Genomic DNA, 12,135 nt, shown 5'->3' on the forward strand with positions numbered 1-12,135 from the left:
TAATTTCTGAAGAGGAGGACGCCATCTTGGATGGAAGGCCAGCATGGGTCCTCCTGCCTAGCACAGAGTTGTCTGCACTGTGTGGGGTGCTACAGAATAGACTGGACAAAGACCAAAAATATGTTGTGAATCACCATGCACAAGCTGGTGCGGATAGATTCACAATGGAGACCACGGAAGTTGGGTTGTTCTTGGGAATGCTCAACATTTTCATTTATGCTCCCAAAAAGCATTTATATTATATACTATGATATTACAGTATATTCTGTTCTAATGTATTCTATTCTGTTATATGTTGTACATTGAGATATATATAATTGTCAATTTATATGCCTTATAATTTATATTATACTGTATTTTCTTTATTCATAATAAAATTTGTGTAAATCATTTTTGTTTGCCAGACTATCAATACAATCTACCTATGAACATAAAACAACACCACCAATAATAATAATAATAATAACAATAATAATATTAATAATATAAACCATATGAAATCATGTCTGGGGACCCACAATGGACCAACGGGGAAGGGTTTTAGAGGAGGGGCAAGACATTGCTCTACCAATCCAAAGTAAGACTTTTGACCAATTGCAGGATACCTGGTGGCCCAAGGTGTGAAGTGCAAATGTTCCCTTGCAAGCCCCCCAAGAGATTATTCACCATGGTAACTAAGGGCTCTAGGCAGACCCCCAAACCCGGTGCATATTCAGGAGTATTCCATGCCGAGTAACAGAGCTGCAAACTGCTGGATACAGCCGATTATCTGTGGAGTATCCGGGAAAATACAGGAGTATTCCAGTCCGGATACACCTCTTTTCATGCAGTGCAGCATATGGCTACATTGACAGAATATCTGAACTTGCGTTTGCATTTTGCGCAAACCAGACACAGCTATAGTCCATTACATATTACATTTCTGTTTCATAGAAGCATTATCTTTGCACAAATCATTACTGCCGTGGTTACAACTTGAGGGTATTGCTAGCTCACTTGCTAGCCTAAACACTAAGGTTCATGAGGTTAATGATACAAACAACATGCAATTTTTACCTTGTTCGCAACTAATTTGAGTCTGTGTCCCGGTACTTTACATGTTGTGCCAACCAGGAAAGAAACAAATAAAATGTGGGCACTTTTCCCGCCTGTGTCCTCGCTCCCCGTAGCAACTCTTTTACGGAGGCGGATGTACTTGTCCCTGACATTTTTCCACCTCTTCATACACTCCCCACGATGTCCAAACCGATGTTGGTTGATATCTCTCACCATGAATTTGCTGCCATTTGGCAGTCTTTGTAGTGTGGCGAAGAGGTGTCGAACAAATGTACATATTTATGGATTTCTTCTTTCAAGTGGATTTTAAAATTTGATGTCACTGCAACAGACCCACATATAATGACCTTTTTGTTTGTGCACAGCTAACACTCAGCCTCTATCTTTCCACTTGGAATCTGAGTCACTATTCTCAAGTATTTGCCATCCAAAATCGTACACTTGAGTACCGGTCTAGCTTCCTCTGTACGTGCGGAAGCCTGGCAACACTCTGATGCTTCATTCTCATTCATCCCTTGAAAATGATAATTAGATTACCAGTTGCAATTTAATACCCACAGCATTCAAAAAGCACTAACAACTCACATAAGTAAACACTAAAGAATTAATGATATATAAGCATTAGCCAGGATGGAATGGAGTCAATTCACTTTCAACCTTATGAATTAGCCTGTTCTTCATAATTCATATTGTTAAACTTTTCATTTGAAAAGACACACAAAATATAGCTTCTCAGAACAAAAATTAACTGATTGATTTTTAAAAATCTATGTACTTCTTTAATTGAATGTCAATTAAACTGACTCTCCACAGACATAGAAAACTCAGTAATTAAAAGTGTTATCCTTATCCTTAAGAGGATGGTGCAAGCTATTTTGCTGACAACAATGAAGATTAACCTCGATAAAAAACACCTAAATTTAGCTGTTAGAAATTAATTTTGTCCTTAGGAACAAAAGTAGCTAGCCTGATTTATCGCTAATGAAGTCATAGCCTGTATGACTAACCACAAGATGCCACTGTCCCAGGCTGTCTGAGTGTGCCTGTGACGTTAGCTAGAATGCCAATAGCAAGATAGCAAGTAAATTCACAAGTTCTGGAGCACAACTATTTGCTAATTGCTCTATTCTTCTGTCCTATAATGACATTCAGTGAGCAATATCTGATAGTACATTTTACTACATATTTTATCTTTTGCGATTTGCACCAAGCACCAAAGCAGCTTCTTTCCTTGGGTTACTAGTCACAAAACAAAACAAACAGTTGACAACGAACACGCTGGACCCAGCAGGGTGTGACACGTGATTTACTTGCATCTAGCCTGTGACTGCGATAGGCCATACAGTAGTGATGAGTTGTTTGTGAATGATTTGTTCATTTTGAACATTTCAACATTTCATTTTGTATGACTCAGAAGTAACAAGTCGTCTAAGTGAGTGATCCCTTCAATTAACAACGTACAAAGTGCACTAAAGAGAATACATTGTTTTTTGAAAATGTCAAGTCATTTGTAAAACATTTTAACTGTTAGTGTTTCTTTTAAAAATAAGTGTTTTTAAATTGAACATGAATTCATATTCCATTTAAAAACACTAATTTTTAAAGTTGTATATTGCTTAAAGAAAGTTTTCTGCCCTCTTATTGGTCAATTTTTATTAATTATATTTTGCTGGCTATAAACTGACCAAAGAAGTGCACACACTGTTTATTTGGACATGATCAATACTTACTGAAACAGTTATATTACATCAGAGCAAGCATTTTGATTACACAGTCAGCTTGTCCTCCATCTCGCCTGAAGAGATACCTGGGAAGGGGCGTGGCTTCTAGCCTTTCTTGAGTAATCTGATTGGTGTAATCAAAAATCCTTGCTGTAACGTCGCACGAAGGCAAGCAATCAAAACCCGCGAATTTTACTTCGGTTAAAACGCAGCTCTACAGTTACAGCCTACAGTTAGCCTTAGTTCACAGTAAAAAAAGTTTTCTCTGGTAAGGTACTTGGAAGATAATTATTGGGCTGTTGTTCCCATTTCTCGTATAAAATATTTCGATTTCGACAAAACTACCAAGTACAAGGCCAGGTTTTGCTACTGGTAAGCAAGCTACTCATTAAGTGTTTAACACTAGAAGCGCCGAGTACCGGTCATTTGACCGCTGGGACGTCTTACTAGAAGGGCCGTGCTGGTTTGACCTACTTATACCTAGAAGCGTCATCTGACTGCAGTGACCCCCCCCCCCCCCCCCAAAAAAAAAAAAATCTTTGCACTCGGTCAAATTTCAGGACCGTCCTTTCATGACTTTTCCTAGATTTGTGCGTTTTATCACCCAGCATCCTTAAATTTTCAAAATCACCCCGGTACAAGCCAATTTAAAGCTATTTTGCTTCTAATTCTGTGAAACTGCTGTCAGCCTTGCGTTTGGCCATTTTGTTTCCTGCCTTTCAAGGCTGCGATTCTCTTTTCTCACAGCAGATGGCGCAAGGGTTCGCTTGTACTAGTTTTCTGTCTTTTTATATATATATATATATATATCGAGAGTTATAAGAGTCATAAATTAATATTACGTAATGTGCAAAAATTACGACAATTTAATAACTATGAAGAACATTTTTGTTTCATGTAGGCCTACATAGGCGTATCAATTGTCACTGATTTTTGCACTAGCCTACTTGAACCGTGCGTAATTAGTCATCATATGACTGATAGTTCGTGTGTAGACTATGGTAAGCTTCATTTTCATGTTCTGACATTACATTATTTTAGAGCTGCAAAAATAATTTAGAGTATTAAAATGCAAATGTTTTGTAAAGCGGATAAACGTATAATAAACGCATTTTTGTTTCACGCACAGGGGCGTAACTAATTATTATATGACTTAGATAGTGAGCAGGAATTTTGCAAATGCTAATTCATTCAATATAATAACACCCTACGCAAGAGACGACACAGTATGGGTTGAACAAACTGCTGGCAACCCTCGGGGTAGAGCGCGAGAGTGCAATATCATGAGAGAAACCCCAGGGCCCACATGTTATGCCAAGGACAATATTACAAGTCCATTGAGCAGTTTAGTGTGTTTGACTGACACAGAAATGTGGTGAAAGATTCAGAAATGCTCTGAAGCAGAAACTGATTGAAATGATGCTGATAAGTTCAAACTGCGGGTCTCCTTTATTTGGGAGGTATTAGCATGAACCCGGACAACTACTGGTCTGCTAACGTGGGAAATCCCATTTTCAGAGACAGATGTCTCGACAGAGATTCCACGATATCATGCGCTATCTGCGCTTTGATGACAAGAATGCAAGGGCTGCCCACCTTGTGACAGATAAATTAGATTTTCGATAAAGTATTGCTTCTTACACACCTAGTGAGAACATAACTGTAGATGAACAACTGTTCTCTATCAAGTTGTTACTGTGTTGTTTCACACAGAACATGGCCATTAAACAAATTTGCTATTAAATTCTGGGTGGCCGCTGATGTTGAAACAAAATACATGTTGAACGCAATTCTCTATCTAGGGAAAGATGACAGTAGGCCGGCAGTAGGCCGAAAATTTCTTCACCTTGTTGGCACTGGCAAACAATCTTTTGGTCTACGTTGAAGGGAACTTCTGAGTTGCTTGACCAAGTGATTCATGACGCGGTCGTTAGGAGGGGGTTGGGATCATACCTAGGCTATTGTTCTAGGCTGTTGGTCAAATATCTCTCCACTTGAATTGGGAACACAAAAAAGCGAGGTACAACATTCCCTACTTGGACAGGCTGTGTAAAAGTGGTTACAGCATCCCGACACACAGGATACTAAATAGCTCAAAAAGTACTTTATCTATTTATTTACTTAGTACATTTCACTGTACACACTATCTCGTGTATCTATCGTGTGTAATGTATATTTCATTCTTTCTTAAGTATTTACTGTAAATAAACTACACAGCTGTCGATTTACCAAAAAGAAGGGCTTTTTTTCGTGCTGTAATTTAGTTTCAATAAATGGTAAAAATTCGGCCATCTTATGCTACGTTATTTACTCTAAAAGCTTACACACCTGACACAGCTTTGTTTACGAAAATCCATTGCGACATACATATTTTGTAAAAACAACATCCATGCATATTTATTCATTTCCAAGCGGTGCCTACGTTTTCTATTACATGTGTGGAATTAGATTTAGCTGAGACTCATGATAGACGGTGGTAGGCTACTCGTGGTATGAACTAGTTTTGGCCAAATCATTGTAGTGCAGGAGACTAACAATAGACTATGGCACTTTATTGGGAGGTGTTACTTGTAGGTTACTTGGCAGGCTAGGTGTTAGGCTTCTCATAGCCCACTGAATGCCTTGGAAAGTCGTAGTGTTTGCTTCTATCATGGCATAGAATAATCTGTTGGTTGTGGTAGATAATTAATTTGTTAAAATGCAAGTGCAAAGCTTGGTATGCTTGGCTGGGCTTATTATGTGATATAAGCGATAATTTCATGGAGACAGACGAGTTCGGAACTGAAACGCTTTAGTCTATTCCTCCAGCGCCACCCAAAGCAGTCTCACACTCTAAACTTCCACAAGCTTTGATTTACACGCATTGTAAATCTAGGTTGTTCTATTGAGTAAGCATAGAGTCCAGTTTATAGCTTACTCCGTCACCCGACATGTCGCCCAACAATTAGAATGTTCAAATCTGTAATCGCTCCCTACAGTAGTTAATTTAGTAGTTAATCTCTGATTTTTGCACTACCTGGACCGTGCCCTTACAATAAATTAATCACTAGGGGCAACGACGTGATCATTGTCAGTCGACAACTGAATGTTGATAAAGTCGGGCTACCGCAGTCTAACTCGCAACGTGTGTGACATCCCGTATAATAAACTAATTCTCCAAGGTAGAAGATTAAATGTTAAAAAAACAAATACTATGAAAAAGTTGCCTGAACTAGTCTTGTTCAGATGGTTTTCTCAGTTGAATTTGATCAAGACTTCTTCCAGAATTTATGCCTTTGAAAACACGGTTGTGTTGGAGAAATATTACTCTCCTTTAAGATAACCACTGTAGTAACCATGATAAACAATGTAACAATAATGTATTCATTATTATAGGGGTGAATCAATGTAATCGTTTATATTAACAGCTATAACTATACAATCCTTTGTATTGTAAGAAACATCAAGTTCTCTTTGTTCAGAAAGAAGAGACCTGTGTGGCCATTTAGGGGACAGCATGTGAGATAAGGTCGGCGCCTCTGCCAGAGTGTTGTGGTCAGTCATAATATATGGGGAAAGAACAGCGCCTCTGCCAGAGTGTTGTGGTCAGTCATAATATATGAAGAAGGTGAAATATTCCAGGTTTGTGATATATGTTACTCCACCACTTAGCAGGGCAGTAAATATTGGTGAGGACGTATGGTAAACGTAAAGGAACTAAACAATAATAAAGTAACATAAACCAGTGATGAGAGGGGTCCGTGAAAATGGGCTGGCAGAGGCGCCCCACATACAAAGAGACAAAGTAATGTGTATCTTTTTTGAGAAAACGTGTATAAAAACCGGTGCTTTGTGAGAAGGCGTCAGTCACTCCCCGGGACCTGACTCAGTTTCTTGTATGCCTTTTGAACTATACAATAAACTTACACTGCATCTGCCTCAATGTAAGACTCAGTCTCATTTGGCCCAGGCTGAGAATTTCACCCACGGTTGCCACAAATAAATAATCAAAACATCATGTTGAATGATGGAAGGGCTGGACAACAAACGTTTTAATGAAATAATAACCGACTGTTAACACTGAAATGAATGATACATTGGCTGAACACGAGTTGATCTTGTAAGCAAACTATTTGCTTCGTGCAAGAAGCGCCATCTAGCGATCATTATGTGTCAGTAACAGTGTCCTTGTCTAATGACTCGGCGGTCTTTTGACCGCCTAGCCGCGCTATAAGTAGGTAAAACCAGCACAGCGCTCCTAGTAGGTAGTCACAGCGGTCAAATGACCGGCACTCGGCGCTTCTAGGTATAAGTAGGTCAAACCGGCGCGGCGCTTCTAGTGTTAACATATCTTTAACTTACATTAGCTTTTACATATGCTTGTATGTTAGTAGAGTTATATTGATAGTTATAACTACAGTTAAAGACAGATGATAACGCTACCGAATCAGTTCCTGTGTGTGTCACGGTCCTGTAAACTGTTACAATATAAATTAAATGCAGTGATGCTTTCACTATAATTCCAGGTTCCACTAATTGAAATTAGTTTAATCCATTTAAATGTCAACTGTAACATTTCACACATCATTGTGAACTCAATAACCCAGTTGTCTCCAGCTAAAACCAATACAGACCATTTGAGATCAGTTCAACCAATACAGAGCATCTGAGACCAGTTCAACCAATACAGACCATTTGAGACCAGTTCAACCAATACAGACCATTTAAGACCAGCAGCTTCTATCAGTTTTTTTTTTCAACTGGAACCAGACCAATACATTCCAGTCGAAATTTCTATTGGTTTTTAAATGGTTTTCTACTGGTGTTCTACTGAATATCTACTGGATTTCAACAGGATATCTACTGGGATTGTCTACTGGATTTGAACTGGAATTTCCACTAGGGATCAATTTGCTAATGCTAAGGATTGATGATGATAGCGTACAAAAAAAGAGGCTTTCAAAAAAGTATCAACGTAACTGACGGTTAGACAAGTTAACCACTTGAATTATTGTAAGAAGATTAAATAAAGTCGAACACTTACGCATATTTTCTGGAATAACTCCCATCTGGGCACACATCTCCCATAGTAGCCTACAGCATGTTTGTTAGCCAAGAACTACCTCAGACCATTTGTGTGTGTTTGCACACATTTGCAGTGAACTCTAAGCAAACGAAAAACTGCTTGAAAATGTTTGCAAACTTCTGCCTTTGTTTGCCAGTTTGGACGCACCTCATGTCACTTCAACAGGGACATTGGTTCTGTTCCGCAGTTGAATTTTCTGTGCATGTGTCTCCCTCTACAGAGCGAATGAAGTATTGTCACAGAGACTGAAAAAAATGTAAATTTTGCTCAACCAAGTGCATATCAGCCAGCTGTTCGCAGAACAATAATGTATTTACACAAAGGAAGGAATACAGCAATCAGAGTTTGCAAAAATAGATAACTGAAAAAATAAATAAGCTTTTAGGACTGCAACCTGAAAGTCAACGAGTCGAATCATCTGTCGGAGACCCGTCAGTCGACTGAGATTCTTCAAGTCGAGCAGATGTTTTTGTGTGTGTGTGTGTGTGAGTCAGTGTGTATTACAATAACAGGATAAAACAGATAGAAGCTTACAAAAATTCACAGGGGTAACATTTCAGTGAGGAATTATAAATAAGGGGAATCATAAATATATTTTTCTGCTCTAGCATAGCCAGTTGGCGCGCTTGCTAAAAAAAAAAAAAAAAAGAAAAAAATCCACACAACAACATTGCCTGGTGGTTAACTGATGAGAGAAGCTGAAACCTGAGGTGGAGTGGTGGGTAAACTAGGCTAGCTTTAACCGTGTCTCAGAAGAAGTCTAAGGTATGGTGGCATTTCGAACCGTTGAAGGACAACCCTAACAAAGTTAAGTGCAAACTCTGTATGCAAGAATTCGCTTATGATTCAACAACATAGAACATAGCATACCACTTGAAACAGATAAGTTTCATAGCTGGCAATGCCGTGAATTTATTTTAAACTGTTTCATGTGCTTATTCATTTACACATTGCTTTTTAATGTTTAAAGTGAAACTGAAGAGCTTGATTTAAACAGAAATACATGTGTGCTGCCTGCCTCATTATTCTGACAAATCCATATGGTTGCCCACATTATATGTTAGCAATTCACATAGGCCACAATTCAAATCATATGCAAGTGTCTTTTATTGATTTTTAAATGCTCAAAATATGTTCGCTTGACTGTGCTGCATTTGACTGTGTTAATGTGGTCGAAATCATCACTGAAACACATGGCAATGGATTTTATGATTGCCAGATAGTCTGAAAAAAAAAGGAACGAGTCGAATCTTCTTATTGAACAGCCAAATCCGATTTGACTGAGAAAATTCTGTGTCAGGTACAGCCCTATGAGCTTTACAGTTGTTCTCAGTCAGCCACAAAGGCAAGACGGTATATCTGAAAATGCATAAAAAATATTTAGAGGGATGGTTTGAATTTAAGATGTTATAATCTTGTGTGTTTATTTACAAGTACAGGAAAACACTCAAGTAATACAATAGGTGAACAATAATTCGAAGGAATAATAATTCTAAATCAGTTGTTCAGTTTTAAGTGAATCACACACGACTCACTGTATTCCAGGAAGTGAGCCTGCATGTGTGTAGGGCAGGTTTTGACACCTTTTGGTACACCTGTGGGATGACCTCAGTATCATCTTAAATGAAAATGTTGTAACTCAGGTTCTCACTACCTCCCTCTGGTGGCCACTTTGCACTTTGGTTCAGTCAATTAATCATTCAGTCACAGGGTTAATCAAGCCTGGTTTTTTGTCTGTGTACGTATCTCTGCTTTGCCTTGGTTCCTTTTGTGACATCTTGATAGGCCTTACCGTGATGTGCCTGAGTGCCAAAAGCAAGAGTGTTTTTTTTTTATATATACGACCTTGTTCCTGCCCCTATTTCCTGACCTACCCTGTGTTAAATAAAAGCTGTACAACTGCACATGCATCCAGTTGCTCAACCAATTTGTGGCAAATACTCAAACATGTTCTCCATGTTTTTAAATTAAACTTTGTTTTTAAATTAAATTAAAGTCTTTGAATTAAAGAGGGTTCAAACTGACTGACAAGCTTGTAGTAAGTTGACCGTGAGTAGGCATGTGAAAGCCAAAAAAAATAAATACCACTTAGTTGTCTGTTTTACCCTGTGATGGACTGGCAGCCTGTCCAGGGTATATCCACACCTTTTGCCCAGTGAATGCTGGGATAGGTTCCAGCACCCCCCTGTGACCCTAATTAGGACCCTAACAACTTTAAGCACAAAACTTTTGCCTATTTCAGCATACCATCTGAGAGGAGTCCAGAGCAGAAAATAATCTCCTTGGCTTTTTGCATGAGCTGTTTAAATCTATTTATGAAGTTTTCCTCTAAGCATTTGATGTTCTCTACTACAAGCTGAAATTATGAGGTGAGATATCTGGATGGTTTTGGCACAAGAATGTGAAAAATACAGCTTGCTATGACCTACAAAATCAATAATCTGGCTTCTTGTTCCTTTCAGTCTTTCAAGTAAAAAAAACGACAATATTAACCTTGTTAAAGCAGTTTGGACAGTTATGATAGATCTGATACACTTGGGCTATGCTGACCTCTGCAAATTCCCCAAATGTGGAGGCTCAGCTGAAGTAGGCCAGAGATGGTGCCAGGTGGCCACAGGGAAGCTGTCAGTTTGTATCCGTCCTTTTGCTTTTGTGCAGAGAGTTGGCTGGGCTTTCAATATCCTGCAAAGAAAAGAGGTGTCTGGACTGTTCCATTCCACTCCTGCATCCCTGTCATGATTTCAAGCAGGACGAGATGGGAAGAAGTTTCACCCCTGGAATGTGCCGTTGACTCTTTTGCAGCTTGGTTACACTTGCTTTCGATAGCTTGACACGAAGTGAGTGATTTTCCAAAGGGATTCTGACTGCCTTGCCTTCGCGTGGCGGCCTTGAGTTCCCGGCGCGTTGTGGGGGTCTGAGACGAAGCAGAAGCGGAGCTTTTTGCCTCTCCTGTGCTGCGCTCTTGAGAGAGCAACGCCCCGAGACGGCAGAGCCTTCTTCCCTTAGGCCTGGATTCTGGCTTGCCATCTCAAGCGCAGCAGTCATTGCACTCGGGCTGTGCTGAGTCCCCAAACGCAGGACTGTCCAGCGCGTAATTTGGGCCAGAGGGGGACTGTCCTGGCCATCTGCCACGGTCCTCCAATGAGCAACGCGTGCCTCTGACTTTGCCAGCAACTCTCAGACTTCCCTGGCAGGGGAAAGAGCATGATCATCAAGGTGCATGAGCCAGGTTCCTGAAATGCAGGAGTACCGAGCGCCTGACAAGTTTCCAAAGAGCATGTTCTTACCTCCCAGTCATGAGGGTCCTGAGCGCTGCCAGTGCATTGTGGGACAGGAGGCGAGGGGCGCATTCTCCTCTTTGCTCCTCTTCTCTAACCATTTGGAGAAGTCAAAGCCCCAAGACTACAGAGCCTTGCTAAAGCCTGGCTTGAGCTGGCAAGCACGCTGATCATGGCGCCCTGGCGCTTTGCCGGCATTGCCACCGGAGCAGAGGCTTGGCGCCGGGGAAGGAGTCGCCGTCTTTGCGAAGTCTGCCGTGGGCAAAGGGTGCCTGCGACCTTACCAGCTAGTTTCATACTTACCTGGCAGGGGAGACACCATGATCACGAAGGTGGTTCACCCAGGGTGAGGCTTGGCCATTGCACTTGGGCTATGCTGACCTCTGCGAATTCCCCACATGCGGGAATCTCGACTGCATAATTTGTGGTAGTGGGGGACTGCGTTCGCGCTCTCCCCTGAACTCTCAGCGTCAAAGACAGCCTGTAAGGGGCGCTGCGCCTGGGCCCATAGGCAAGCCTTGGCTCGCTCCCGCGTGTTGCGGTTTGCTTGTTGTTTGAGCGTCTTGCGTGCAAAACTGTCGCTCTGGGACGAGCGGCGAGATGAGGAGAGCTAAGCCCGCAGCCGCTGTCCATCTGCGTCCTCTTGCTGTCACGTGGTGTGTTTCTTCTTTTGTGCCGCCTAATTCAGCTGAGCTCGGAGGCCACCGGAGGTGTGCAGAGATGGTACCGGGCGGCCCCAGGGAAGCTGTCAGTTTGTATCCGTCCTTTTGCTTTTGTGCAGAGAGTTGGCTGGGCTTTCAATATCCTGCAAAGAAAAGAGGTGTCTGGACTGTTCTATTCCACTCCCGCATCCCTGTCATGATTTCAAGCAGGACGAGATGGGAAGAGCTTTTTGCCTCTCCTGTGCTGCGCTCTTGAGAGAGCAAAGCCCCGAGACGGCAGAGCCTTCTTCCCTTAGGCCTGGATTCTGGCTTGCCATCTCAAGCGCAGCAGTCGTTGCACTCGGGCTGTGCTG

General features: G+C 41.1%; 1 non-coding gene across 1 annotated transcript; it reads left to right on the forward strand.

Moving 5' to 3' along the window:
- The first annotated feature begins 11,415 nt into the window (after positions 1–11,415).
- Positions 11,416–11,579, forward strand: LOC115813488 (U1 spliceosomal RNA). The gene has a single exon (XR_004025351.1). It is a non-coding gene; the product is annotated as a U1 spliceosomal RNA (small nuclear RNA).
- The last annotated feature ends 556 nt before the right edge of the window (positions 11,580–12,135 follow it).

The sequence above is a fragment of the Chanos chanos genome, chromosome 5, assembly GCF_902362185.1.
Source record: "Chanos chanos chromosome 5, fChaCha1.1, whole genome shotgun sequence".
In the NCBI taxonomy this organism is placed as follows: Eukaryota; Metazoa; Chordata; class Actinopteri; order Gonorynchiformes; family Chanidae; genus Chanos; species Chanos chanos.